Below are 27,165 nucleotides of genomic sequence, written 5' to 3'. Positions count from 1 at the left end.
AAGGGGCAGAGTCTAGGCAGGAGTATGAAGAAGTCCTGAGGAAGGTGGCTTCAGGCTGATCAGGCTGGAGGGCTGTGGTATATAAGGTAAGCCTCAAAGTTGCACCTACCCAAGACACGAGAAGTGGATTTCCACATACTCACACCCATCAGTCATTGGTTAAGGAGGGAGAAGGAGGGAAACCTCTGTACCTCCCTTGGTGAAGACAAAGAAAGCTAAATGAGCTCCTGGTCAAAATGGTGAAACCTCGTCTCTACTAAAAATACAAAAATTAGCTGGACGTGCTGGCGTGTGCCTGTAATCCCAGCTACACAGGAGGCTGAGGCAGGAGAATTGCTTGAACCTGGGAGGCGGAGGTTGCAGTGAGTCAAGATTGCGCTACTGCACTCCAGCCTGGCGCCTGGGGACGGAGCGAGACTCTGTCTCAAAAAAAAAAAAGAAAAAGAAAAAAGAAAAGAAAACTAAAAGAGCACCCTCACCCCCACCAAACGCCCTGAATATGCTAAAACTCAGAAACACTTCTCTCTAAAGTACTCCAAAACAAACATTAAAAAGAATGTAAGAGATCTAGGAGGAGTACCCACATTATCAACTACAAATTTAATCTTAAGAAAATGGAAATTAAGAGAGTCATGTTTTTATGAGAATTTGTGTATGATAAAAATAGTATTTCAAATGAGTGGAGGAAAGGATAAATTATCAAATAGCCAAGAAATAGTGGACCAATTTGGAAAGAAAATTTGTTAACATTTCCTGACTCACACCATTTGCAAAAATAAATTTAAGATACCTTAAAGATTTAGATGTTTAAAAATAAATTCAAAAAGTATAGAAAAATTTTGTCAGAGAATATTTGTATAATCTTAGAGTAAGTAAGCCTTTTTAAAGGTAAGCCTTTTTTTCTTGATCCTACAAACAAAAAATGTAAAAAGAAATTAAAATGACTGCACGGCTGAAGGGGCATAAGCAAAGTTAATTGAAAATAACTGAATTAGGCCGGGTGCGGTGGCTCACGCCTGTAATCCCAGCACTTTCGGAGGCCGAGGCGGGTAGATCACGAGGTCAAGAAATCGAGACCATCCTGGTCAACATGGTGAAACCCAGTCTCTACTAAAAATACAAAAAAAAAAAAAAATTAGCTGGGCATGGTGATGCGTGCCTGTAATCCCAGCTACTCAGGAGGCTGAGGCAGGAGAATTGCCTGAACCCAGGAGGCGGAGGTTGCGGTGAGCTGAGATCGCGCCGTTGCACTCCAGCCTGGGTAACTAGAGCGAAACTCCATCTCAAAAAAAAAATTTTTTTTTTAAAAGAAAATAACTGAATTGCTTATTTACCACAGGTATTAAAAATTGAATGATTCAGACAGGCACAGGCAAAACTTTTTGAAGCCTATCCTCTGCAAGGTAGCTGGAGCAAAAGCCTTAACAGTGTTATCTTCCATAGTGCCTGACACCTAACTTTTCTCCTATGATATACATTCGGAATCATAGAATAACAGATTGAGATGGGACCCCAAACAGTGTGTAATCTAAGTACCTCATTGCAAGAAGAAGACACTGAAGCCCAGAGAAGAAGTGATGATGACCCCAGCCCACATCCTTGATATTGGGAGAACATGAGCTTGACATCACTGGGTTTTTGTTTTTGCTCGTGAACTTTTGTAGACATCAGGAAAGTCCAGGAACCACTCTTGTCCTTCTGCTCACTGGTTCGGATGGGATACCAGTCAAGAGATACATTATGCTTTTGGATGATATATTGGGTATAGTGTGTACTGCTCAGGTGACTAAAATCTCAGAAATAACCTCTAAAGAACTTACCCATGTAACCAAAAACCCCCAAAAACTATTGATATAAAAAATAAATAAATAAAACTAACAAAATGGGGGAAAAATATATATGCTTTTGGTCAAATATCATAAGGTGATTGGTCATGCCAGGAATCAAAGTATAATTTATGTGGGCTTCAGGCATTGAGTTAAATTAAAGAAATAGAATGTGATGGTAGCTTTATTAACATGTTATGTATCTGCACTTTCACTAACTGTATCTCACTGATAAAACAAGGGACTCGCTTTATGAGCTGTAATTACCCCTAAGACACAGTTGGAATTCAAGAGTAGGAGAATGTTTCTTTGTAGCACTCAGAATAAATCCAAACTCTCACATCGTTCTGTTTTCCAGATGCCTGCATCACTGAGCCTGGACTCCACTCCTAAGTGCTTTATGATTAATTTGGCCATAGGCCTCCTTTCCATACGGACAAGAACACGGGGCATTTCCTTTCCTGTCCTGCTTCATATCCTCTCTACAACTGTGGAATCACCTCTTTCATAAAAAGCAGGTGAGAAGTCATAACTGCACTGGGTCAGAATGAGCTGTATATCATAGTGGTGGTTTAACAAGAAACCACGTCAGTGGGAACCTGTGGTCTATTTTTTGCCCCAACCAGCAGAGTGGAGGAGAAAGGAGCCAACCTGGTACCACTGGTACCTGCGCACCCCACCCAGCAGTGGCATTTATTGAAGACTTTCTAATTTCTTTTTTTCTCTCCATTTCTACCTTGATAACACTGGTTTTGTTTTTCCTTTCCCTTCTTCTACATATGTTTACTGACCAACTAATGTACTGCATGCCAGGCATGATGAGAGACACTGCAAATCTAAAAGTGAATAGGACACCATTTGTGCCTCAAAGGGGCTTCCAGTTTTGAGCATTGTACAGAATCAAACACTGTCAGGCACAAGCCCCAGTCCTGAAAAAAAATCACTAGCACCATTTACCTTTGTTGACATTATGGTATAATCCCAATGGTCTGCCACGGCTTAGAGTTAATGGCAAAATTCCCCTATGAGCTCTGACCTCTGTCAGATACAGTTAGCATGAGTGTCACTCACACAGCATTTAACACATGGTATCAAAAAGGCACAGATTTAAATGCTTTCTGGGTTCAGAGCTCTGCAGTTCACCTTTTTCTGATTTTCTGATCCTCAGCATTCTAGCTCCCTTTGCTTTTCTCTTCTCCACCTACACTTACTGAGACTGGACCACCTTGTTCCACTTTAATAAGACCTGTATAATCTTTCTCTCCCTTCAAAGGAAGTCCAATTTTTGACTCTTCCCACCAAGATTGTCTTAATAGAGACCTTCCCATTTGATTGTAAATATCGTTGTACTCTGGCTAGCTATGACACCTTCATCAATTCTGTCGAAAATACAGGAAGCTCTACTCATTGGTGCCCAGGGTGAAGTCTTACTTCTTATGCTATTGGTGCCACATAGGTTATCACCAGTATAGACACCACTTTTCCTAGCTTCGTCATTGATCTTTGCCTCTGTTTTTCCTCATATACTACCACCATTGTTTTTGTTGTTGTCATGGCTGCCCATTGGTCTTTGCTTTGATTCCTCAAACTTCCTCCCCCCAAATTAATAATGCATATGGACACTCCCAGCAGCAGCATCAGTGGCAAAAAGCTGAGTATTTACTCCATGAGCACTGTGCTAATGTTTGACTTGCATTATCTCACTCAGTCTTCACAAGTACCCACTGTGGACAGCTTTTCTAAGCACTGCAGATAATTGTCTTAGTTTGGGTTCCCCCAAAGCAGCCCCTGATATAAGGATCTGGGTGTATGTAGTTTATTTAAAAAATGATCCCAGGAAATAGAGTGATAAAGTAATGAACTCAGATAGGGAAGGTAGGAAAGCCATAAAGATGCATTAATGGGTGAGAAACCATTGCAAATAACTGGGGCTCGATTCCTTCTGAGAAACTGTAGAATGCACCTCAGAATTATTCCACCGAGAAGCAAGGAATCTGGAATAGTTATTTACCAATTCCCATCCTTCACTGATAGAAGATCACCCCTGGGGATTTAACTCTTCGGAGAACTTCCAGAGGGTTGAGCACTCTTCTGTGGCAAGAAAACACCAGCAGGTAGAAGTCAAAAGAAGCATTGTTATATACAGGAACTGTCTGTAGCCTGATTTCTCAGTGGGCCAAGGAGATATGGACAGATTGTTGATGGCATCTGCTATAGTAACATGGAAGAGAAATAAGGAGAGGAGAAAAAGATGGGAAGAAATAAAATGTAGTCTCATCCTCGCTAGGCTTACAAGAATATACATATAACCCAAAGGAATTTGAAATTCATTAATGTAAGAACTGTTCATTGAGTACTTACTGTGTTACACACACAGTTTCCCAAACTGGGGTCATAGGAGTCAGTAAAACACCATTGGCCTCATCATGTTTTTATACTCTAGAACAATAAAGTGCTAAATAAATGGGCCATGTATTCTCTTTGCCCTTCTTAATAGCTCATTGATCTGGTTTATGGATAGGATAGAGGCCTCGACTTTGGACTTTGAACCCACTTTGCTTAGTTTTATATTCAAAAGCGACATCTCAGATTTGAGAAAAACTTCCACCTAGTTTGTGTCTGCCAAGTAGAACACACAGCAGCCTGTCAAGCTGCTTCTTGCTGTCATTTACAGATTTCCAGGTACTTCATCACGGAGATTAAATATGGAGTGATTCGGTACACACCACGCATGTGTGTCTGCCACTTCTTTTTTAGGCTCCTTACTGAAGTCTATGGTGCCTTTAGTCAGCATTTTCTCTAGCATTACCAGCATGTTCTTCTCAACCCAGAAGTGTTAGACCAAGATTGTCAAATTGATTTTCTGAGGGTGACACCCACTAATGCTGTCTTGTCACTCTTAGGTATTTTGATTATCTGTCACACAGACTCTTAGCACCCAACAGACCTCATAGAAGACACCCACTGTACCTCTTTCATATCTACCCGTGGTCTGGCCACAGGAGGAGAGGGGTTGGGTAGCATCGGAGGTGGGCAACGGCTTCAGCTTGACAGGGAAGGGCAGGCTTACGGGGGAGAAATGAGATATATCCATGTACACTGTTGACTGCTCTCTGGACCATTGCAGTAGCTTATTACTGGTCTCCTTGTCTCCTCTCTGGGATCCTTCAGAATACATCTGAAGTCCTCCCTGGATAGGCCCTACAAGGTTCTATGTGAACAGCCCTCCACCACCCCTCAATTTCTCTGATCTCATCTTGCACTAATGTCTCTACTTCTCATTTTGCTCTAACCACTCCCCCATCGAAACAACTACATTACTCCCTCAGGGACTTTGTACTTTCTGGTCCTTCTATCTGGAATGCTCTTCCTCAGACATCTGCATGGTCCACTCACTCCTTTCTTCATCCAGGTCTCTGCCCACATATCATCTCATCGGAGAAGTCTTCCTTGATCCCCCAGTGATACAGAGCATCTCCCTTCCACTCCAACACTCTGTAACCCCCATACTCAGTTCTGTGTCCCACTATAGCAATATCACACCTTGCTTTTTTCTTCTTTCTTTGTTGTTGTTGTTTGTTTCTCCCATTAGAATGTATGCACCAGGCACTTTGTCAATTTTATTTAGTTATTTTACCAGCACCCAGAACAAGGCTCACCGTATGTGACCATCAATAAATACGTGTTAATGAATAAGAAAAGGTATTTAATGAGTATACATGTTTAAAATAGATTGAGCTTAGTGATACTGCAACTTGAATATTAAACATTTACATATAAAAACTCATTCCACCGTATAGATGCCACTGTCACGGCTTTACTGCTATAGAATCTTGAAGTAATCCTGGCAAAGGCAATTGCCCAATAAACCTTTTGGGCACAAAATGACCAACCTTATTAGTCATTAACAAGACAGCAATTGAAACAATTATTAGATTCCATTACTGACCAAGATTTTCCAATTATTATAGTCGTTGATATTGGAAAGGCTAGTGTGAGAGTGAGTGAGGGACTAGGTGCTGGATTATACCACTGATCAGAGTGTGGACACATTCAACTTCTCTAACTAGTTAATGTGCATGAAAAGCCTTAGATATGCAGCTTTTGATATGTTACATCTGAAGAACATTATTAGTACGAGAAAATGCTCACAGTACTTTTTATAAGCAAGAGAACAGGGTGACTAAAGTATGTGGCACATAAGCTCATTTTTCTTTAAGGAACTTAAAGACTCCTCCCTGATCCTGGAATATTAGATCCTAAAATGTTTACAGTGCTTATCACCACGTAGTAGGATTCCAGATAATTTCAATGTTCTTCCTTTTACTTGCCTGCATTTTCTAAATGTCTTATAAGTAACTTGCATTAATATTTCATTTTATTATGTAAGCATTACATGGGAACTTGAAAAACATTTACAAGAAAAAAGCAAAGAATAAACAAAATCAGTTTTAATAGCAATAATCACTAGTAATAATAGTAATTTATTCTTATTAAAATTTCATTTTAATATTATCTAATTTAATAACAAATGATAATTTGTTTGGATGCTAGAACATACCCAGCTTCCTCTTGTTATTAATATGGAGCCTACATGATAAAACAAGCCATCAAATGCCCTATTTGTAGAGCTCCTTAATCTCAATAATTTGGGGTGGCAGGCCTCTGTACAGAACGCAAACTAGTATCATTCCAGAAGAGACAAATTTGATTTGGGTTCCCTTAGCTGAGGGTTGTTCCAAGTTAGCAATCTTGTAGGGAAATGCCTCCTTTGGACCCATACTGGGGCAGCCTCACACTCCCAGAAAGTTTTTCATCAGGTCTTACTCCCTTGGCGCAGGTTTTTACGGGCCTGGAGTCCCCTTTGTTTAAACTGTGTCCTATAGACTGATGCTTCACAGCACAGGAAAGAAGTGCTTCCTTATTCCCATTTACAACCCATAAGTAAAGGTTCCACCCAGCTCCCTCCAAGTTGAAAATAGCCACCTACACGGCAGACTGAGAAAACTAGACTAGGTCCTGGTAGGTAGTCTTCCAACCAATTTGTTGATAATTAATAAATATTATTATTTAACATATATGGGGCTTTATAATTTAGGGTGTCTTTTCATGTATGAAAACATATTTGCTTGTTATTTAGTTTTCACAATCATATGATGTAAATAGAGCCCAATTTGGGGTGCCAGAGAATAAGAGTCAAAGGTACCTTAAAGATCATATAGTCAATGCTATTTCAATAATTAAACTTATACTCAAAAATCTATACTTGGGGCCAGGTGTGGTGGCTCATCCCTGTAATTCCAGCACTTTGGGAGGTGAGGTGGGAGGATTTATTGAGATCAGGAGTTCAAGACAGCCTGGGCAGTATAATGAGATCCCATCTCTATACTTTTTTAAAAAAGGAAAGAAAAGTCTGTATGTGGATGGGATGCCATGGAATCACTATTAATAACAAAAGAAAAGAAGAATATGTCACTCATTCAAATATAGATTTTTTAAAGTAGTTATACCCAAATCAGAAGAAAACATAGTTTGATTTTATTGGTGCCTAAGTGTGCAGCCATACGTCTTTTACTTCTAATTCATATACTCTGATGTTAATTACTAGTAAGATGCTGATTTTTAACAAACTTAATGGAGCCAGGTGTGGTGGCCCATGCCTGCAATCCCCATACTTTTATAGGCTAAGGGAGGAGGTCAGTTGAGGCCTGGCACTCAAGACCAGCCTAGGCAACACAGTGAGACCCCCATCTCTTAAAAAAAAAAATTAGCTGGGCATGGTGGCACACGCCTATAGCCCTAGATAGTCTGGAGGCTGAGGTGGGAGGATCGTTTGAGCTGGGAGTTCAAGGATATTGTGAGCCATGATTGTACCACTGCCCTCCAGCTTGGGGGACAGAGCAAGACCGTGTCTCAAAAAAAACGCAAAACAACAACAGCAACAACAAATTTAATGGCACAATAGTTTTTCACTTCTTTTTAGTTCTTTTTCTCCCTCCAAAAGTAATTCATCTTTGTTGTTGAAAATTTGTAAAATACAGAAAAGTAAAAAGAAGCATTAAAAGAAATCATGCAATGCATTTTACTATCAATGCTGGTCTATTTCTTTCCAGGTATTTTTTTTTTTCAATTGAGATACATCAATTCTAACTCGAAATTTTCACAACTAATGGTGACTGTCACCTTCAGTTCATTTTGTGAAAGAATATTTTCTTTCACAGAATCTAGTAGAATTACTTTAAAGCTCACAATACTCCCATCCAAAGAACAACAGATAATATGTTGTGGATACTTCAGTCTCAGTTCAAACACCTTGTCTTGATGCTAAATCTCATTTGTCTATGGAATTATTCAGTCAGTAAATACATATTGAATGCTAGGTACTATCTGGTACTGAGAATGTAGAATTCTTAAAAATCACATGAAAATCACTGAGCTAATTTTAAAATGGAAGATAGTAATAAACAATAAATAAGCAATATATATATGTATATATACACATATATATACACACACACATATATATATATGTATATATAGTATATTAGTTGTAAGTGCTAACCACAAAGCCAAGGCTTATTTTAGAAACATCCTGAAGCTCGCACTCCAAAGGCAGCCATAGCTATATTTGTTTACACATTTTTACTTTTAAATTTGTGATTTCATTTCCTGTAAGTAATTCTGTGCAGTGGTTAATACGAAGTGTCAATTTGACTGGATTGAAGGATGCCTAGATAGCTGGTAAACTATTGTTTCTGGGTGTGTCTGCGATGGTGTTGCCAGAAAAGATGAACATTTGAGTTGCTGGACTGGGAGAGGAAGACCCACCATCAGTGCAGGTGGGCGTCATCCAATCAGCTGCAGCCGGGCTAGGACAAGGCAGGCGGAAGAAGGTGGGATAAGTTGGCTTGCTGAGTCTTCTGGCTTTCATTTTTCTCCCATGCTGAATACTTCCTTATTTTGAACATCAGACTCCAGGTTCTTCCGTCTTTGGACTTTTGGAATTACACCAGTGGGATCTCAGGTCTCCAGCCACAGACAGAAGGCTGCATTGTTGGCTTTCTACTTTTAAGGCTTTTGGACCAAGTCACCACTGGCTTCCTACCTCTTCACTTAGCAGATGACCTATCATGGGCTTTACCTTGTAATCATGTTAGTCAGTTCTCCTTAATAAACTCATATATATATATATATATATATATATATATATATATATATATACACACACACACATATATATTCTATTAGTTCAGTCCCTCTGGAGAACCCTGACTAATACACTCTGCAATCCTTCCATACGTGTGATTCCATTGAGCTTAGAGTTTTTAAACAGTGAAGAATAAAAGTTGATATTTGCTTTATTCATTCATTTGGAATCTGAACACCCTTACTACTTTGTAGATTGAGAGTAGTGTTGTGCTTTCAGGTTTACTTTGTCCAGTAAGAATTATAGTTTTATGAGTAAGGAAGTATAGTTTTTGAGCCAGAACAAATTGAGTCTCAAACTGTCCTTTAATTTCAAAAAGGTCTTGATCTATGAAATCTGCTCAATATGAAACTTCAGCATTCTTTTACAATCTAGCTTTATGGCTACATTAAAATAAATTGCAAACTTCAAACTCTTCCATGTATTTTACAAAATGCAGGACTTGAAAGGCACATCCCCTAAAAAATCCATAAGCAAAATTATTTCTTCCATCATGTTCACAGCACATCTTTTTTAAATCATATGTATCTTTGGTTTATATAAAGATAAAGTAGATTTACAAAGTTTGAATCAGAGACACTTTTGGTGAATGATACAATAAAAGAAAGGTTCTCTATTTCTGTCATCTTTTGGGTTTGGCTGAACTGTTGAAACTTTGTCACAAGACAGTAAAAATTTACCACAAACACATTAAGACCTGGTAACTGACCAATTTTCAAATTGATACTTCCCCAGGACGTTTACTATTGTGAATGGCTACAAAATTAGCACCTGAATACTTTAGCTTTTCTCTACAAGCAATAATCAGTTAGGAAATGCAACTAAAGAAAATGTTCTCTTTGCAATAGCACCAAATGAGACATCATAACTCTCAATAATCATTTAAATATTCCCTGTAAGCATCACATTGCCTGACTTCAAACTATACTGCAGGGCTATAGTAACCAAAACAGCATGGTACTGGTATAAGTATAGACACATACCCAATGGAACAGAATGGAGAACCCAGAAATAAAACTGTACACCTATAACTATCTGATCGTTGACAAACCTGACAAATACAAGCAATGAGGAAAAGATTTCCTATTTAATATGTGATGCTGGGAGAACTGGCTAGCCAGATGCAGAAAATTGAAACTGGACCCCTTCCTTATACCATATATAAAAATCAACTCAAGATGGATTAAAGACTTAAATGTAAAACCCAAAACTATGAAAACCCTAGAAGAAAATCTAGACAATACCATTCTGGACATAGGTATGGGCAAAGATATCATGATGAAGACACTAAAAGCAGATGCAACAAAACCAAAAATTGACAAATGGGATTTATATAAATTAAAGAGCTTCTGCACAGCTAAAGAAACTAAACAGAGTAAACAGACAACTACAGTATAGGAGAAAATTTTTGTAAACTTTGTATGTGACAAAGGTCTAGGATCCAACATCTATAAGAAACAAACAAATTTACACACACACAAAAACAAACCCATTTAAAAGTGGGCAAAGGGCATGAACAGGCACTTCTCAAAAGAAAGCATCTGTGCAGCCAACAATCATATGAAAAAAAAGTTCAACATCACTGATTATTAGAGAAATACAAATCTAAAACACAATGAGATATCATCTTACACCCATCAGAATGGCTACAATTATATATTAAAAAATAAAAAAACAACAGATGCTGGCAAGTTCAACATCACTGATTATTAGAGAAACACAAATCTAAAACACAATGAGATATCATCTTACACCCATCAGAATGGCTACAATTATATATTAAAAAATCAAAAAACAACAGATGCTGGCAAGGTTGTGGAGAAAAAGGAACACTTTTACACTGTTGGTGAGAGTGTAAATTAGTTAAATCACTGTGGAAGACCATGTGGCAATTCCTCAAAGACCTACAGACAGAAATATCATTCACCCCAGAAATCTCATTACTGGGTATATACCCAGAAGAATATAAATTGTTCTGTTATAAAGACACATGCACACGTACTTTTTTTGCAACACTATTCACAATAGCAAAGACATGGAATCAACCTAAATGCCCAATAATGGTAGACTGGATAACGAAAATGTGGTGCATAAACACAATGGAATACTATTCAGCCATAAAAAGGAATGAGATCATGTCCTTTAAAGGGACATGGACGGAACTGGAGGCCACTATCCTTAGCACGTGTTCTATGCTACATGTTCTCATTCATAAGTGGAAGCCAAATGATGAGAACACATGGACACATAGAAGGGAACAATGCACATTGGGGCCTACCACAGGGCAGAGGGCGCAGGGAGGGAAAGAATCAAGAAAAATAACTAATGCATACTAGGCCTAATATCTGAGTGATTAAATAATCTGTACAACAAACCTCCATGATACATTTGCCCATGTAACAAACCTGTACATCCTGCACATGTACCCCTGAACTCAAAAGTTTTCTAAAAATTTTAAAAAGAAAATAAAATGCACCCAATCTCTATAAACAAAATCTAAAAATATATGGAGAGACACAACAGAAGACTTAAATAAATGAAAAGGGCACCCTAGTTTTGGATAGTGTGGTACACTATATTTTCCAAAATGGCCATAATAATATTTCCTATCTCCCATCATCTCCTTTCAATGATGCCTTAAAACTCCTTTCATTGTGAAGTAAGGTCTTTGTTCCTTTGCCCTAAATCTGGGTGTACTTGTAACTATGGGAAAATTGACATTATGTGTTTTCAGAGCCAAGGTCACAAAAGGCAATGCAGCTTTTATCTGGTTCTCTTGGTATGCTTGTTCTTGAAACCCAGCCACCATGTTGTGAGGAAGTCAAAACAACCTGTGGAAAGGCCCTCTTCAATTTTACTGACAGGCAAATTTCAGGATGGTATTGATTTCTCAATGTTCCTACTCTATTTCTCTGTTTCTCTCTGCTTCTCTCTGTCTCTGTCTCTGTCTCTGTCTCTCTCTCACTCTCTTTCTTTCTCTTCTCCTTCCAATCTGTTCTACTTATTTGCAATTCCCACATATTTTTTATATAGAAACTCTGTCTTCTATAAAATCAATGGAAAGTGTTAATTAGCTGTCACTCATCTTCTATCATACTTGGCTCTTCTGCTTAGCATTTTTGTTTTTAGTTTGTTTTGTCTTCCCCTTCCAACTTGCTCTCTGTTTTGTTGACTCTTTCCCTTTAAAAAAAAAGCCTATATCTAAAGTCAGCTCACACATTGCTCACTCCAAATATTGTTGTTACTGATTTCTGTACTTCTGGTCTTGGCTTGCTCCAAAGACCAGAAGAAAAATAATCTACATAATATCTTGTTCTTTTCCTCACTTCTCTCTCAAACCAAAAAAAGAAACAAAGATAAAACAGATGCCAATGTAACTCTTACCTGATATAACAACCCTTCAAAGAATCAGCACAATTTAAAAGTTTAGAATCAATCCTTTCATGGAAGCTCTTACCGGTTGAGGTTGTGCTCAAAATAAAAGAAACAACCTAAAGATTAATGTAAAATATGTTTTGAAGGAAGAGACAAAAAGAAGGAGAAACAAGAAGAGAAGGAAGAGAAGGAAGGAAATGGGGGAAACAGGAAGAGGAGAACAACGAGGCAAGAGGAAAAACAAGAACTATTACTACTACTACTCAATGGTCAGTGACATCTTTACTATCTTTAGATTTTTTTCTGTTTTGGAGTAGATTAATGCATAATTTTTGCTGCACTGACTCATTTGGATTCTACCTGGTTTTCACTCTGGCTTCCTCCAGGTCCACCTGCATGTTCATACCAACCATTATCTAGACATGCATGCATTTCTAGACATGCTGGAAATCTCCTGTTGCATGTTTCAGGGGCATCTCAAGATTAATATGTCCAACGGAGTATAATATTGATCTTTCCACAGAACCTGCTCTATGCATCTTATCAATTACACTTCATGTATGAACATCCCATCCAGTTGTTCACATGGGAAACTCAGGGGCCATGCTTGGGTGCTTGTCTTCCCTACTCCTGCCTCTGTTTCAACTGGCCTAACATCAAGTCCTGTTAGCAGCTTAATGGAAAGGTAATTCCAGGAAATACCAGTTAGAAAGTGGAGAAGTAAATCAGAAAATTGAATGGAATAAAGCCAATACACGATTCAGGAAGCCAAAAATTGTATAGTGTATAATTGAGCTAGTTGTCACTGTGGGCACCTGCAGCTTAATAGCTCTAGGGAAACTGAGATCCAATGTAGACTATAAGCCTCAGTGTAATCCCATCTGATGGACAGGACAGCCAAGGTATTTATGTATCAGCTCCCTTGAGGCATTGGTTGTAGACCGATCCGGGCATGTGAATTCTCTGGCATTTCAGCCTGTTAATGTGAGCATATACCAGAAGCTGGCTGTCAGGGTAAGCCTTGGGCAAAGAGTTGAAAATGCTGGTAGTCAGAGATGGGCCTGTGGGCACTACAATAATAAGGCTCCAGGGAAGATGAGGGGCGTGGATACCAACAGCATTGCCACAGCAGTGTTCAAAAAAGATCTGAAAAAGATCGGTAATAAGAGTAGCTTATGTTTATTGGGGGTCAGAAGGGATTTCGCCGTTTCTCACTTAATCCTCTAATACATTCCTACTAGGTCACTTGCAGGAATTATTATTCCTATCTTACAAAAGAAAAAACTGGACTCAGAAGTTAAGTAAATTGCAGAAACACACAGCTACTAGACAACAGAGCCTAAAGACTGAGCTTTCGAATTCTAAGTTGTAACTGTTCAAGGTAAGTTTAAATTTGGTTTCAGAGCAACTCTAGAAGGAGCCTTCAACAAACCTTTTCCCTTTCACTTGAACTTCAAAATCTCTATACACCAGAAAAACTCACAAATGGGAACAGGTATGATGTCTAAAAATACGACTTTTTTTCCTTTCTCTCTTTTCAATATTTTCTGTGTTGTCAATATATCAACTTTATATTGAAGAATGCATTTAAAATGATAAAAAAAAAAAAAAAAAAAACAAGCTGGGCTAGTCTGAAAAAGCAAAAGCTAAAAAGTCTGCATAACTGAAATCTATAAAATCTTCAGTGGGGCGTGGTGGCTCATGCCTGTAATCCCAGCATTTTGGAAGGCTGAGGTGGGTGGATTATGAGGTCAGGAGATTGAGACTATCCTGGCTAACACAGTGAAACCCCATCTCTGCTAAAAATACAAAAAATTAGCCAGGCATGGTGGCGTGCACCTGTAGTCCCAGCTACTCAGGAGGCTGAGGCAGGAGAATTGCTTGAATCCGGGAGAAGGAGGTTGCAGTGAGCCAAGACTGCGTGACTGCACTGCAGCCTGGGTGACAGAGCAAGACTCTCTCTCAAAAAAAAAAAAAAAAAAAAAAAAAAACAACCAACTTCATAATATGGAGTGAAGTTGAAACAGTCTTTCTGAGAAGTGACCCATTTCGGAAATGCCGACTCTGGTTTTCTATTGTGTGAGTTTGTAGGGCAAATGTTTGAGAGAACACCTCTTCAATATTTCACACCTCTGCCACATTTCAAGAAGAAAAATCTTCACTTAAGGGAGATCAGTGAGCTTTAACGAGGTCAGAGGGTGCCACCCATGACTTTGGTTTTAAAGAATGAGTTTATGAATCAAATATCTAAGCAGATACAATGATAGAGATCACCTTCACGGGGTTTCCAGACATCCTGGCAGCCAACTGAGAAAGGTCATGAAATTCCCATTCTTGGGAAATGTCAGCATTGTCTTAGGATTCAGAGTTCTGAAGAAAATTAAACATGACCTCAGCAAAAAATATAGGGAGAGTTTCTGAGTAAGTTATTCATTTCCGACCACCCAATTTTGTCACATATATATCTGGCCTCCATATCTCTTCCTCACTCACTGATGGGACACGGACTTTCCCTGAAAAGGGCTTGATGATGGGCCAGGTGCCTCTCTAGCAGAGGCCAACTCTGAAGGAGCTGAGAGCTGAACAGAGGCTGCGTGCTGACCACACCCCCCATGGCGTCAGCCTAAAAACCATCATAATCATAATAATATCTGCCATAGTACAATAATATTTTTGTGAATATCTTTTTTTTTTTTTTTTTTTTTTTGGAGGGAGTCTTGCTCTGTCACCAGGCTGGAGTGCAGTGGCGCAATCTAGGCTCACTGCAACCTCAACCTACTGGGTTCAAGCGATTCTTCCGCCTCAGTCTCCGAGTAGCTGGGACCACAGGCGCGTGCCACCACGCCCAGCTAATTTTTGTATTTTTGGTAGAGACAGGGTTTCACCATGTTGGCCAGGTTGGTCTCCATCTCTTGACCTCGTGATCCGCACACCTCGGCCTCCCAAAGTGCTGGGATTACAGGCCTGAGCCACCGTGCCCGGCCGTGAATATCTTATATAGTTCCATGAGAGAAGAAAACTAGAAATAATACTGACTGAGATAAGTACCCAGTATTTATCATACACACTTAACTCACCCCTTTCACAAATGTATATTGAGCTCCTTCCACACCGAAACAGTATGGGGGAGTGCTAGGAGGTTAGTGGTGAACTCAACAAACATAATCCACGCCCTCCTGAAGTTACAGACTAGAACAAACAAACAGGGGGAAATAAGCATGTGATCGCAGATTGTGGCCAGTGCTATGATGGGTACTGCGAAAGCTTGTAACCATGAAACTTAATTTTGATTTAGGAGTTGAGACTTGAAAGAGTGATAGGAGTAGTTGAGCCAAGAGTGGGCACAGATGACCCAGAGTCTTGGCCTCCTCAAGGGGGCACAGATGACTCCGCTTTCCTGATAGAAAACATCGATTTGGGCTGACAGTGGAGGGATTCTGGTTGCATGTGCGAGATGCATCTTTGGTTAAATGCTGTAAGGTTGGTCCTGTAGCCAGGGTGGGGCTCTGAAGAGAACCCTCAATTAGAGGTTAAAAGAATCTTAATTTAAAACCTGGCTCTGCTATTCACCAGCTGTGTGGCCTTGGGGAAATGCCCCGTCTCTCAGTGCTCCAGTTTCCAGTCTGCCAATGTGGGAGATTAACAGGCTTGAAGATTACATTTTCTGGAAGCAGACTCTAAACCAAGCGAGATGTTGATTAGGAGTTGAGATGTGATGGGAAGGGAGGGGAGCAATGAAAGCCTAACAGCGCCGTAGCCAACCCTGGGGAGAGCTCGCGACCAAACACAACCCGATAGAGTCCGTCCATGTTGGTCAGAATGACCTGGCCTCTATATCGCTTCCTCACTCAATGATGGGACATGGGGCTTTCCCTAAAAAGGGCATGATTATGGGCCAGGTGCCTCTCTCTGGCTTAAGCCAACTCTGAAAGAGCTGATTGCTGAAAAGAGGCTGTGTGTTGACCACACCTCCCACAGCTGGGAAGCACTTTCCCCTTGAAGGGACAACAAGGTTGCACCTTTATGTCTACCACCAATACTGCATTTCTGGAGGGTAAATAAGATTAAGCCCTTGAAAACAGCTGGCACAACGGAGATATGTAATAGATGTTAGTCAAATTATAATCATTATCGCACACTTCTTTATTCCACATCATTCAGCTGGCTTCTACCATCATAACTTCCAGCATTTTTATATTAAGCGTCTGCCCTTTCTTTGCATGTCCTGCAGCCTCAGAATGGAATACTCTTCTCCCTAAAACTTAAAGGTATCCACTTCAAATGCTTTCTCCTCCACAAATGTTTTTCATATCCTACTTAGTATCTTAAGGAATCTTAATCATTCATTTGACAAGTATTTGTTGAGCCTATGGCCTGCTAGGGCTGGGAATGATAAAAAGACCCAAGGTTACCCTCAAGCTTTCCTTCTGGAACTGTCCGTTTCACACTTCTACCCTACCTGAGACACAGCACTGTGGCAACCAGCCTATGCCAGCTTGTACCTGAGCTTACTGTTTGGTCTACTTGCTGTCCTTATCTCTTAATCCACAAGTGATTCTGTGTTCCTAGAAAGCAGAGGTAATACCTTTCTAATCACAAGTACAGTCTTCCCTCCCTAAACCCAGCATGTAATGTATATTCAATAACATGAACTAAATTGAGCTAAGTTGAATTGAATGAAACAGAGGTTTATCCTGAGTCTAGCGTTGGTTCTCCTAATAAAAATGAATAGCTTTAAATAGTTAATGAGAAACTCTTTCACTTGAACTACTGAGCTAATTCAATGTGCCATAAATGTTCTTACAGTTTATATCCTTTGTACAAATAGAAAGACTATCTATGAGGAAGGCTTTGAAATTTGTTCCTTCAGCAATTATTGTACAACCCAGTATGGCTTACAGGTAAAGAATACCAGGCTATGAAAGAAGTCTGTCTTATTTTGAATTTTGTCTTTGTTGCTGTGTGACTTTGGGTAAGTCATTTAACTTCTATATGATTCAGTTTTCTTATCCATAAATTGGAAACCATATAGCACCTACCTTCTAGGATGTTACAAGCATTCAAAGGTATCATGCAAGTAAAGTGTTCGGAACATAGTAAAAGCTTAATAAATGCCAATTACCGTTATCATTATTATTATTCAGAAAGCCATATACACAGATAGGTGAATTCTCTCCACACTCACCAGCAACTGAGTTCATATAAAGAGCTAGGAGAGACTTGTATGTTTTTTTTGTTTTTGTTTTTGTCAGATACTCTACTGGGTTTGTTTTTAGAAGTATATATATGTCCTAAAATATAAACAGACTTCTTTCATGTTTTCACTCCATAAGTTCTGGTGTTTTAATGATTCTTAAAAGAAAAAAAAAAAACAAGGCCAGGCACAGTGGTTTATGCCTGTAATCCCAGCACTTTGGGAGGCTGAGGTGGGTGGATCACAAGGTCAGGAGATTGAGACTGACTGTCCTGGCTAACATGGTGAAATCCTGTCTCTACTGAAAATACAAAAAAAAAAAAAAATTAGCTGGGCATGGTGATACATGCCTATAGTCCCAGCTACTTAGGAGGCTGAAGCAGGAGAATCACTTGAACCCAGGAGGTGAAGGTTACAATGAGCTGAGATCATGCTACTTGACTCCAGCCTGGGCAACAGCGCGAGACTCCATCTCAAAAATAAATAAATACAAAAAAAAGATAAAACAGCATTCTTACATTTCTCCCCAAGAAGGTCTTTAGTTTAATTAGATCTGATTTGTCAATTTTTGCTTTTGTTGCCATTGCTTTTGGTGTTTTAGTCATAAAGTCTTTGCCCATGCCTTTGTCCTGAATGGTATTATCTAGGTTTTTTTCTAGGGTTTTTAGGGTTTTAGGTCTTACATTTAAGTCTTTAATCCACCTTGAGTTAATTTTTGTATGAAGTATAAGGAAGGCGTTCAGTTTCAGTTTTCTTCATAGAGCTAGGAGTTTTCTCAACATCATTTATTAAATAGGGAATCATTTCTTTCCCCATGTTTGTTTTTGTCTGGTTTGTCAAAGATCAGTTGGTTATAAATGTGTGCTGTTATTTCTGAGGCCTCTGTTCTGTTCCATTTGTCCATATATATGTTTTGGTACTAGTATCATGCTGTTTTCATTATTGTAGCTTTGTAGTATAGTTTGAAGTCAGGTAGCGTGATGGGGTTAGCATTGAATTTATAAATTACTTTGGGCAATATGGCCATTTTTACATATTGATTCTCCCTATCCCTGAACATGGAATGTTTTCCATTTGTTTGTGGCCTTTCTTATTTCCTTGAGCAGTGGTTTGTAGTTCTCCTTGAAGAGGTTTTTCACATCCCTTGTAAATTGTATTCCTAGGTATTTTATTGTCTTTGCAGCAATTGTGAATGGGAATTCACTCATCATTTGGCTCTCTGTTTATCTATTATTAGTGTATAGGAATGCTTGTGACTTTTGCACATTGATTTTGTATCCTGAGACTTTGCTGAAGTTGCTTATCATCTTAAGGAGATTTTGGTGTAAAACAATGGGGTTTTCTAAATATACAATCATGTCATCGGCAAACAGAGACAATTTGACTTCCTCTCTTCCTTTTGGAATACGCTTTATTTCTTTCTCTTGCCTTATTGCCCTGGCCAGAGCTTCCAATACTATGTTGAATAGGAGTGGTGAGAGAGGGCATCCTTGTTTTGTGCCAGTTTTCAAAGGGAGTGCTTCCAGCTTTTCCCTGTTCAGTATGATATTGACTGTGGGTTTGTCATAAATTTTTTATTATTATTTTGAGATATGTTCCATCAAAGAGATGGTTTATTGAGAATTTTTAGCATGAAGGTGGCTGTTAAATTTTATCAAAGGCCTTTTCTGCATCTATTAAGATAATGATGTGGTTTTTGTCATTGATTCTGTTTATGTGATGGATTACATTTATTGATTTGCATGTTGAACCAGTCTTCCATCTCAGGGATGAAGTGAATTGATTGTGGTGGATAAACTTTTTGATGTGCTACTGAATTCAGTTTGCCAGTGTTTTATTGAGGATTTTCACATTGATGTTTATCAGGGATATTGGCCTGAAATTTTCTTTTATGTGTGTGTGTCTCTGCCAGATTTTTGGTATCAGGATGATGTTGGCCTCATAAAATGAATTAGGGACGATTCCCTCTTTTTCTATTGTTGGAATGCTTTCAGAAGGAATGTTACTAGCTCCTCTTTGTACCTTTGGTATAATGGGTGAATCCATCTGGTCCTGGACATTTTTTGGGTTGGTAGGCTAATAATTACTGCCTAAATTTTAGAACTTGTTATTGGTCTATTCAGGGATTTGACTTTTTCTTAGTTTAGTATTGGGAGGGGATATGTGTCCAGAAATGTATTCATTTCTTCTAGATTTTTTAGTTTATTTGCATAGAGGTGTTGGTAGTATTTTCTGATGGTAATTTGTATTTCTGTGGCATCAGTGATGATATCTCCTTTATCATTTTTATTGTGTCTATTTGATTCTTCTCTCTTTTCTTCTTTATTAGTCCTGCTAATGGGTCTATTTTATTTATCTTTTTATTATTTTTTGAATCTTTTCAATTAATTTTATTAATCTTTTCAAAAAACCAGCTCCTAGATTCATTGATTTTTTTGGAAGGGTTTTTCATGTCTCTATTTCCTTCCGTTCAGCTCTGATCCTAGTTATTTCTTGTCTTTTGCTAGCTTTTCAATTTGTTTGCTCTGCTTCTCTAGTTCTTTTGTGATGTTAGGGTGTCAATTTTAGATCTTTCCTGCTTTCTCCTTTGGACATTTAGTGCTATAAATTGCCCTCTAAACACTGCTTTAGCTGTGTCTCAGATATTCTAGTACATTGTGTCTTTGTTCTCATTGGTTTCAAAGAACTTCTTGATTTCTGCCTAAATTTTGGTATTTACCCAGTAGTCATTCAGGAGCAGGTTGTTCAGTTTCTATGTAGTTGTGCAGTTTTTAGTGAATTTCTTAATCCTGAGTTCTAATTTGATTGCACTGTGGTCTGAGAGACTGTTTGTTATGATTTCCATTCTTTTGCATTTGCTGAGGAGTATTTTGCTTCCAATTATATGGTCAATTTGAAAATAAGTGTAATATGGTTCTGAGAAGAATGTATATTCTGTTGATTTGGGATGGAGAGTTCTGTATGTGTCTATTAGATCTGCTTGGTTCAGAGCTGAGTTCAAGTCCTGGATATTCTTGTTAATTTTTTGTCTCGTTGATGTGTCTAATATTGACAGCAGGGTGTTAAAGTCTCCCGCTATTATTGTGTGGGAATCTAAGTCTCTTTGTAGATCTCTAAGAACTTGCTTTATAAATCTGGGTGCTCCTGTATTGGGTGCATATATATTTAGGATAGTTAGCTCTTCTTGTTGCATTGATTGCTTTACCATTATGTAATGCCCTTCTTTGTCTTTTTAAATCTTTGTTAGTTTAAAGTCTGTTTTATCAAAGAGTAGGATTGCTACCCTGCTTTTTTTGTTTTCCATTTTCTTGGTAAATAACCCTCCATCCCTTTATTTTGAGGCTATGTGTGTCTTTGGTCTCCTGAATATAGCACACTGATGGGTCTTGACTCTTTATCCAATTTGCCAGTTCATGTCTTTTAATGGGCATTTAGCCCATTTACATTTAAGCTTAATATTGTTATGTGTGAATTTGATCCTGTCTTTATGATGCTAGCTGATTATTTTGCCTGTTAGTTTATGCAGTTTCTTTGTAATATCTATAGTCTTTGCAATTTGGTATGCTTTTGCAGTGGCTGGTACCAGTGTTTTCTTTTCATATTTAGTGCTTCCTTCAGGAGCTCTTTTAAGGCAGGCCTGGTGGGACAAAGTCGTTCAGCATTTGCTTCTCTGTAAAGAATTTTATTTCTCCTTTGCTTATGAAGCTTAGTTTGGCTGTATATCAAATTCTGGACTGAAAATTCTTTTCTTTAAGAATGTTGAATATTAGCCACCACTCCCTTCTGGCATGTAGGGTTTCTGCAGAGAGATCCACTGTTAGTCTGATGGGCTTCCTTTTGTGGATAACCCAACCATTCTGTCTGGCTGCCGTTAACATTTTTTCTTTCATTTCAACCTTGGCAAATCTGACAATTACGTGTCTTGGGGTTGCTATTTTTGTGGTGTTCTCTGTATTTCCTGAATTTGAATATTGGCCTGTCTTGCTAGGTTGGGGAAGTTTTGCTGGCTAATATCCTAAAGAGTGTTTTCCAACTTGGTCTCATTCTCCCTGTCACTTTCAGATACAAAATCAAATGTAGGTTTGATCTTTTCACATAGTCTCATATTTCTTGGAGGGTTTGTTTCTTTTCATTCTTTTTTCTCTAATGTTGTCTTCACACTTTATTTCATTAAGTTAATCTTTAATCTCTGATATCTTTTCTTCTGCTTGATCAATTCAGCTATTGATACTTGTGTATGCGTCATGAAGTTCTTATGCTGTGTTTTTCAGCTCCATGAAGTCATTTATGTTCTTCTCTAAACTGGTTATTCAAGTTAGCAATTCCTCTAAACTTATTTCAAGGTTCTTAGCTTCCTTGTATTGGGTTAGAACATGCTTTTTTAGCTCAGAGGAGTTTGTTATTACCCACCTTCTGAAGCCTACTTCTGTCAATTCATCAAACTCATTCCCCATTCAGTTTTGTTCTCTTGCTGGCAAGGAGTTGTGATCCTTTAAAGGAGAAGAGGCATTCTGTTTTTTGGAATTTTCAGCCTTTTTGTGCTGGTTTTTCCTCATCTTCATGGATTTATCTACCTTTAGTCTTTGATGCTGGTGACCTTCAGATGGGGTTTTTGTGTGGACATCCTTTTTGTTGATGTTGATGCTATTCCTTTCTGTTTGTTAGTTTTCCTTCTAACAGTTCCCTCTGCTGTGGGTCTGCAGGAGTTTGCTGGAGGTCAACTTCGACCATGTTTGCCTGGGTATCACCAGTGGAGAATGGCAAAGAGGGCTGCCTGTTCATTCTTCTGGAGACTTTGTCCCAGAAGGGCTTCAGCCAGATGCCAGCCAGAGCTCTCTTGTCTGAGGTGTCTGTCTACCTCTACTGAGAGGTGTCTCCCAGTCAGGACTGGGGTCAGGTACTCACTTGATGAGGTAGTCTGACCCTTAGCAGAGCTCAAGGGCTGTGCTGGGAGATCCACTGTTTTCTTCAGAGTTGACAGGCAGGAATGTTTAATTCTGCTGAAGCTGCTCCCACAGCCACCCCTTCCCCTAAGTGCTCTGTCCCAGTGAGATGGGAGTTTTATCTATAATCTTCTGACTGGTGCTGCTGCCTTTCTTTCAGAGATTCCCTGCCCAGAGAGGAGGAATCTAGAGAGGCACTCTGGCTACAGTGGCTTTATCGCGCTACAGTGGGCTCCACCCATTTTGAGCTTTCCAGCCGCTTTGTTTACACTGTGAGGGGAAAGCCACCTACTCAAGCCTCGGTAATGGTGGATGCCCCTCTCCTCACCAGGCTCGAGCATCACAGGTCAACTTCAGACTGCTGTGCTGACAGCGAGAATTTCAAGCCAGTGGATCTTAGCTTGCTGGGCCCTGTTGGGGTGGGATCTGCTGAGCAAGACCACTCGGATTCCTGGCTTCAGCCCCCTTTCCAGGGGAGCGAATGATTTTGTCTCACTAGACAGATTCTGTTACCACTGGGGTGTGAAAAAAATTCCTGCAGCTAGCTCAGTATCTGCCTGAATGGCCACTCAGTTTTGTACTTGAAACCTAGGTCTCTGGTGGTGTAGGCACCCAAGGGAATCTCCTTGTCTGTGGGTTGTGAAGATCATGGGAAAGGCATAGCGTCTGGTCTGGAATGCACCATTTCTCAAGGCATAGTCCCTCTCGGCTTCCCTTGACTAGGCGAGGGAGTTCCCCAATACCTTACACTTCCCAGATGCTCCACCCTGCTTCGGCTAGCCCTCTGTGGGCTACACCCACTGTCTAACTAGTCCCAATGAGATAAGCCAGGTACCTCAGTTAGAAATGCAGAAATCACCCGCCTTCTCTGTTCATCTCACTGGGAGCTGCAGACTGGAGCTGTTCCTATTTGGCCATCTTGCCAGCCACCTGCAAAAGCAAGACAATTTTAAAACACAATAATTCACAAGCACATATTCCATCAGCCACCAGAGTCATGATGTCATCACACCTTGTGTAGCCGCTTGAAAACCCCATTGCACACTCCTGAAAAAATGAGAGTGAAAAGGTAATAACATCTGGTAGTGTTATGAAATGGTTTGTTTGCCCTTATGGACACCCTGAGATCTTAAGGATTGCTGTAGATTCTTGCACCACACTTTGAGAACCATTAATCTATTCCAACCAGAAGATTAGGCCAAGAACACGTTCTAGATCATGGAGCTGCTGAGGATGAGAGCCAGCATTTCTGCTTTTTGTTGTCCTCTCATTGACATATGTCTACCTGAACAAGGCCACTTACTGAGTAGTAATTCCAATCTGTATTAGTTAGGGTATAGCTAATAAGTAGCAACAAATTAACTTCAAAATTTTCCTGGCTTATTTCTCAACTACATAAAAGTCCCATATAGGTATTCTTGGTTGGTGGCATCTTTTAGAGCAGGTGTCCCCAAACTACGGCCCGCAGGCCGCATGCGGCCCCCTGAGGCCATTTATCTGGCCCCCTGCCACACTTCAGGAAGGGGCACCTCTTTCATTGGTGGTCAGTGAGAGGAGCACAGTATGTGGCGGCCCTCCAACGGTCTGAGGGACAGTGAACTGGCCCCCTGTGTAAAAAGTTTGGGGATGCCTGTTTTAGGGTGACCAGCTTTTAGGACCCGTTTTTCCGGAATTGTTCCAGTTTTGAAACTAAAAGTCCTACAATCTAGAAATTCCCTCAGTCCAGGGCAAACCAGTACAGTTGGTCACCTTAACCATCTCATAGAATTGTGGGGCTATTAGCAGAAGAGAAAAGAATTAGCAGAAAGCACACCCCCTTCTTAAAAACTTCAACCCCGAAGTGATACCCATCTCTTCCACTCACATTTCATGGAGGGGAGTAGTTACAGGGATATAAGGAAGCCCACGATGGGAAATGTAGTTGGGTAGCTGGAGGTCTTTACATGGGAGAATGTACATATTGGCTAGACCACTAAACATCTTTGCCAAAATATTAAAAAAAAAAAAAAAAAACCCTAACTTTATTCCATAACACTGCTGAGAGTAAGGTAAAGTGGGCATCACAAATGCTACCCATTATTCTGAGGATTATAAAGATTTTTAAAACTTCAGCCCAGGAAAACATAAATGCCTTATACAAATGGTATTGTTGATCTCATCTCCAACTTAATTTCTGCATAGAGGCCTTGGTTGAAAGCAATGATCATTCATTGATAAAAGACGACATTAATTTTTACTATAGTTGTTTCTTCAAAATAATTGCCAAGGAGATAATATTTCAAATGCATTAAGAAACTTCTGCAGTGTTTCCTGATGCAATATAATTTATTTGAAACACAAGAAAATAAATATTTTTCTTATTTGATGTGTGTGGCGGGCGGGGGGGGCTGTAGTCTTAAAGTGGTATGAGTCTTGTGTTTTTTCCACCTGTTTTTTTTATACAGGGGGACTAGTCTCACTCTGTCGCTCAGGCTGGAGTGCAGTGGTGCGACCTCAGCTCACTGCAACCTCTGCCTCTCGGGTTCAAGTGATTCTCCCACCTCAGCTTCCCAAGTAGCTGGGACTACAGGCGCATGCCACCATGCCTGGCTAATTTTTGGTATTTTTAGTAAAGACAGGGTTTCACCATGTTAGCCAGGATTGTCTCAATCTCCTGACCTCGTGATCCATCCACCCCGGCCTCCCAAAGTGCTGTTTTCCACCTGTTTTTAAACCTGACCCCTAACTTTTACTTTCATTCCTTTGAATTTTAAATGTTAGTTGTTCATGGTCCCCTAACAAAGTGGTAGCAGAGTTGAGTCTACTACCCTTACTCAATATGAGGTCAAGGGAAAGCCATTATTGTATTTAATAATTAAAGCAAATAATATAACAATTATATGTATATTATAATAATATAATATATATTAATTTATTCTGTTATATACATTATATATATTTTAATAAATACATATTAACAAAAAATTTAATTATATATTATATTATTAATTTTTAAAGCAAATGATATAATTGCTTTAATAATTGTTAGATAATTAATTTAAATAATTATTTAAATTGTTATTTGTTAATTAAATTTTTAATTGTTTAAATTAAAGCAAATATTGAAAATCCTGATTGCTAGTAGTAGTTGAGTCTACTACCCTTACCCTTCCTGCTAAGTTTAAATCTAAATAAAAATTCTAAAAATGATCCATAAATTCAGAAATAACAGAACAAAAATAATTTTACTGGCACCAAATGAAGTTATCTTGAAGAAATCACAATAGATAGAAATAGATAGAACTTACCTTCTAACAACCAAAAGAAATGTTTAACTGCACAATTTAAAATTAGCAAAAGGAAAAATAAAAAAAATGAAACGAAACTGAATGGTAAGTGATTTTCTGTCTTTTAGATCTTGCATTTAACAAATTGAAAATGTTCTTGTTAAAAAAGAGAGGAAGACCGGCTGGGCGCAGTGGCTCAAGCCTGTAATCCCAGCACTTTGGGAGGCTGAGGCGGGCAGATCACAAGGTCAAGAGATCAAGACCATCCTGGCCAACGTGGTGAAACCCCGTCTCTACTAAAAATACAAAAATTAGCTGGGCACGGTGGCGTGCGCCTGTGGTCCCAGCTACTCAGGAGGCTGGGGCAGAAGAATTGCTTGAACCCAGGAGGCAGAGGTTGCAGTGAACCAAGATTGTGCCACTGCACGCCAGCCTGGTACCCTGGCAACAGAGTGAGACTGTCTCAAAAAAAAAAAAGAGAGGAAGAAATCTGTTTGAAATGTGCAAATCACTACACACACAGAAGCCACTGTTATTGGGAGATACAACAGCACTAAAAAAGCAAAAATTAGAAATTGCTCCAAACAAGCAGAGAAAATATATGAATATAACTTCTCATTCTATTTTTACAAAATTTCCAGATAATAAATAAATACATCTCAGACCACATAATCCAAGTTTCAATATTCCATTACTCCTATTTTCTGCCACCTTTGGAGTTCAGCAATCAGGATTTACAATATTTGCTTTAATTTAAACAATTAAAAATTTAATTAACAAATAACAATTTAAATAATTATTTAAATTAATTATCTAACAATTATTAAAGCAAATTATTATATTATTTGCTTTAAAAATTAATAATATAATATATAATTAAATTTTTTGTTAATATGTATTTATTAAAATCTATATAATGTATATAACAGAATAAATTAATATATATATTATTTTAATATACATATAATTGTTATATTATTTGCTTTAATTATTAAATACAATAATGGCTTTCCCTTGACCTCATATTTCTTTTCCTTGAGTAAATTACAATTTACCTCCCAAACAAAAGCAAGCTTTTTACGGATGTGAATATCGTAAAAGTATGTTAATCGAAAACTAGGTGAATATGGGATTATGCCCTTTCTTTTAACCTACTGGTAGCTGCCAAATGTAGTATTTTGTTAAAAGTAAGTATAAACAATGAGATTTGAAGGCTTCATCTGAGCCACAACTGGGGATATATGATTTCATTTTTACTAAAAATATATATTCCAGATTATATCAGTACTAATATCCTATAAGAAAAATATGAAGTGTACTTTATATTTCCATTGTATTTTCTCTAAGAATCAAT

General features: G+C 38.8%; 1 long non-coding RNA gene across 2 annotated transcripts in view; it reads left to right on the top strand.

The window, feature by feature from the left end:
• The window catches only part of LOC141585630 (uncharacterized), a 436,560-nt gene that overhangs the window by 371,868 nt on the left and 37,527 nt on the right, over nt 1–27,165 (top strand). The window contains exons 15-18 of one of the 2 annotated variants that reach the window (XR_012519218.1): nt 2,185–2,344; nt 12,555–12,677; nt 12,932–13,093; nt 13,650–13,789. This is a non-coding gene — a long non-coding RNA (uncharacterized LOC141585630). Of the gene's footprint in view, nt 1–2,184; nt 2,345–12,554; nt 12,678–12,931; nt 13,094–13,649; nt 14,403–27,165 lie in introns of those variants that run through there. The other variant, XR_012519217.1, reaches the window with a different exon arrangement.

The sequence above is a fragment of the Saimiri boliviensis genome, chromosome 9 (assembly GCF_048565385.1).
Source record: "Saimiri boliviensis isolate mSaiBol1 chromosome 9, mSaiBol1.pri, whole genome shotgun sequence".
In the NCBI taxonomy this organism is placed as follows: Eukaryota; Metazoa; Chordata; class Mammalia; order Primates; family Cebidae; genus Saimiri; species Saimiri boliviensis.
The sequence above is the reverse complement of the archived record's forward strand: the minus strand, read 5'-3'. Positions and strand labels throughout refer to the sequence as shown.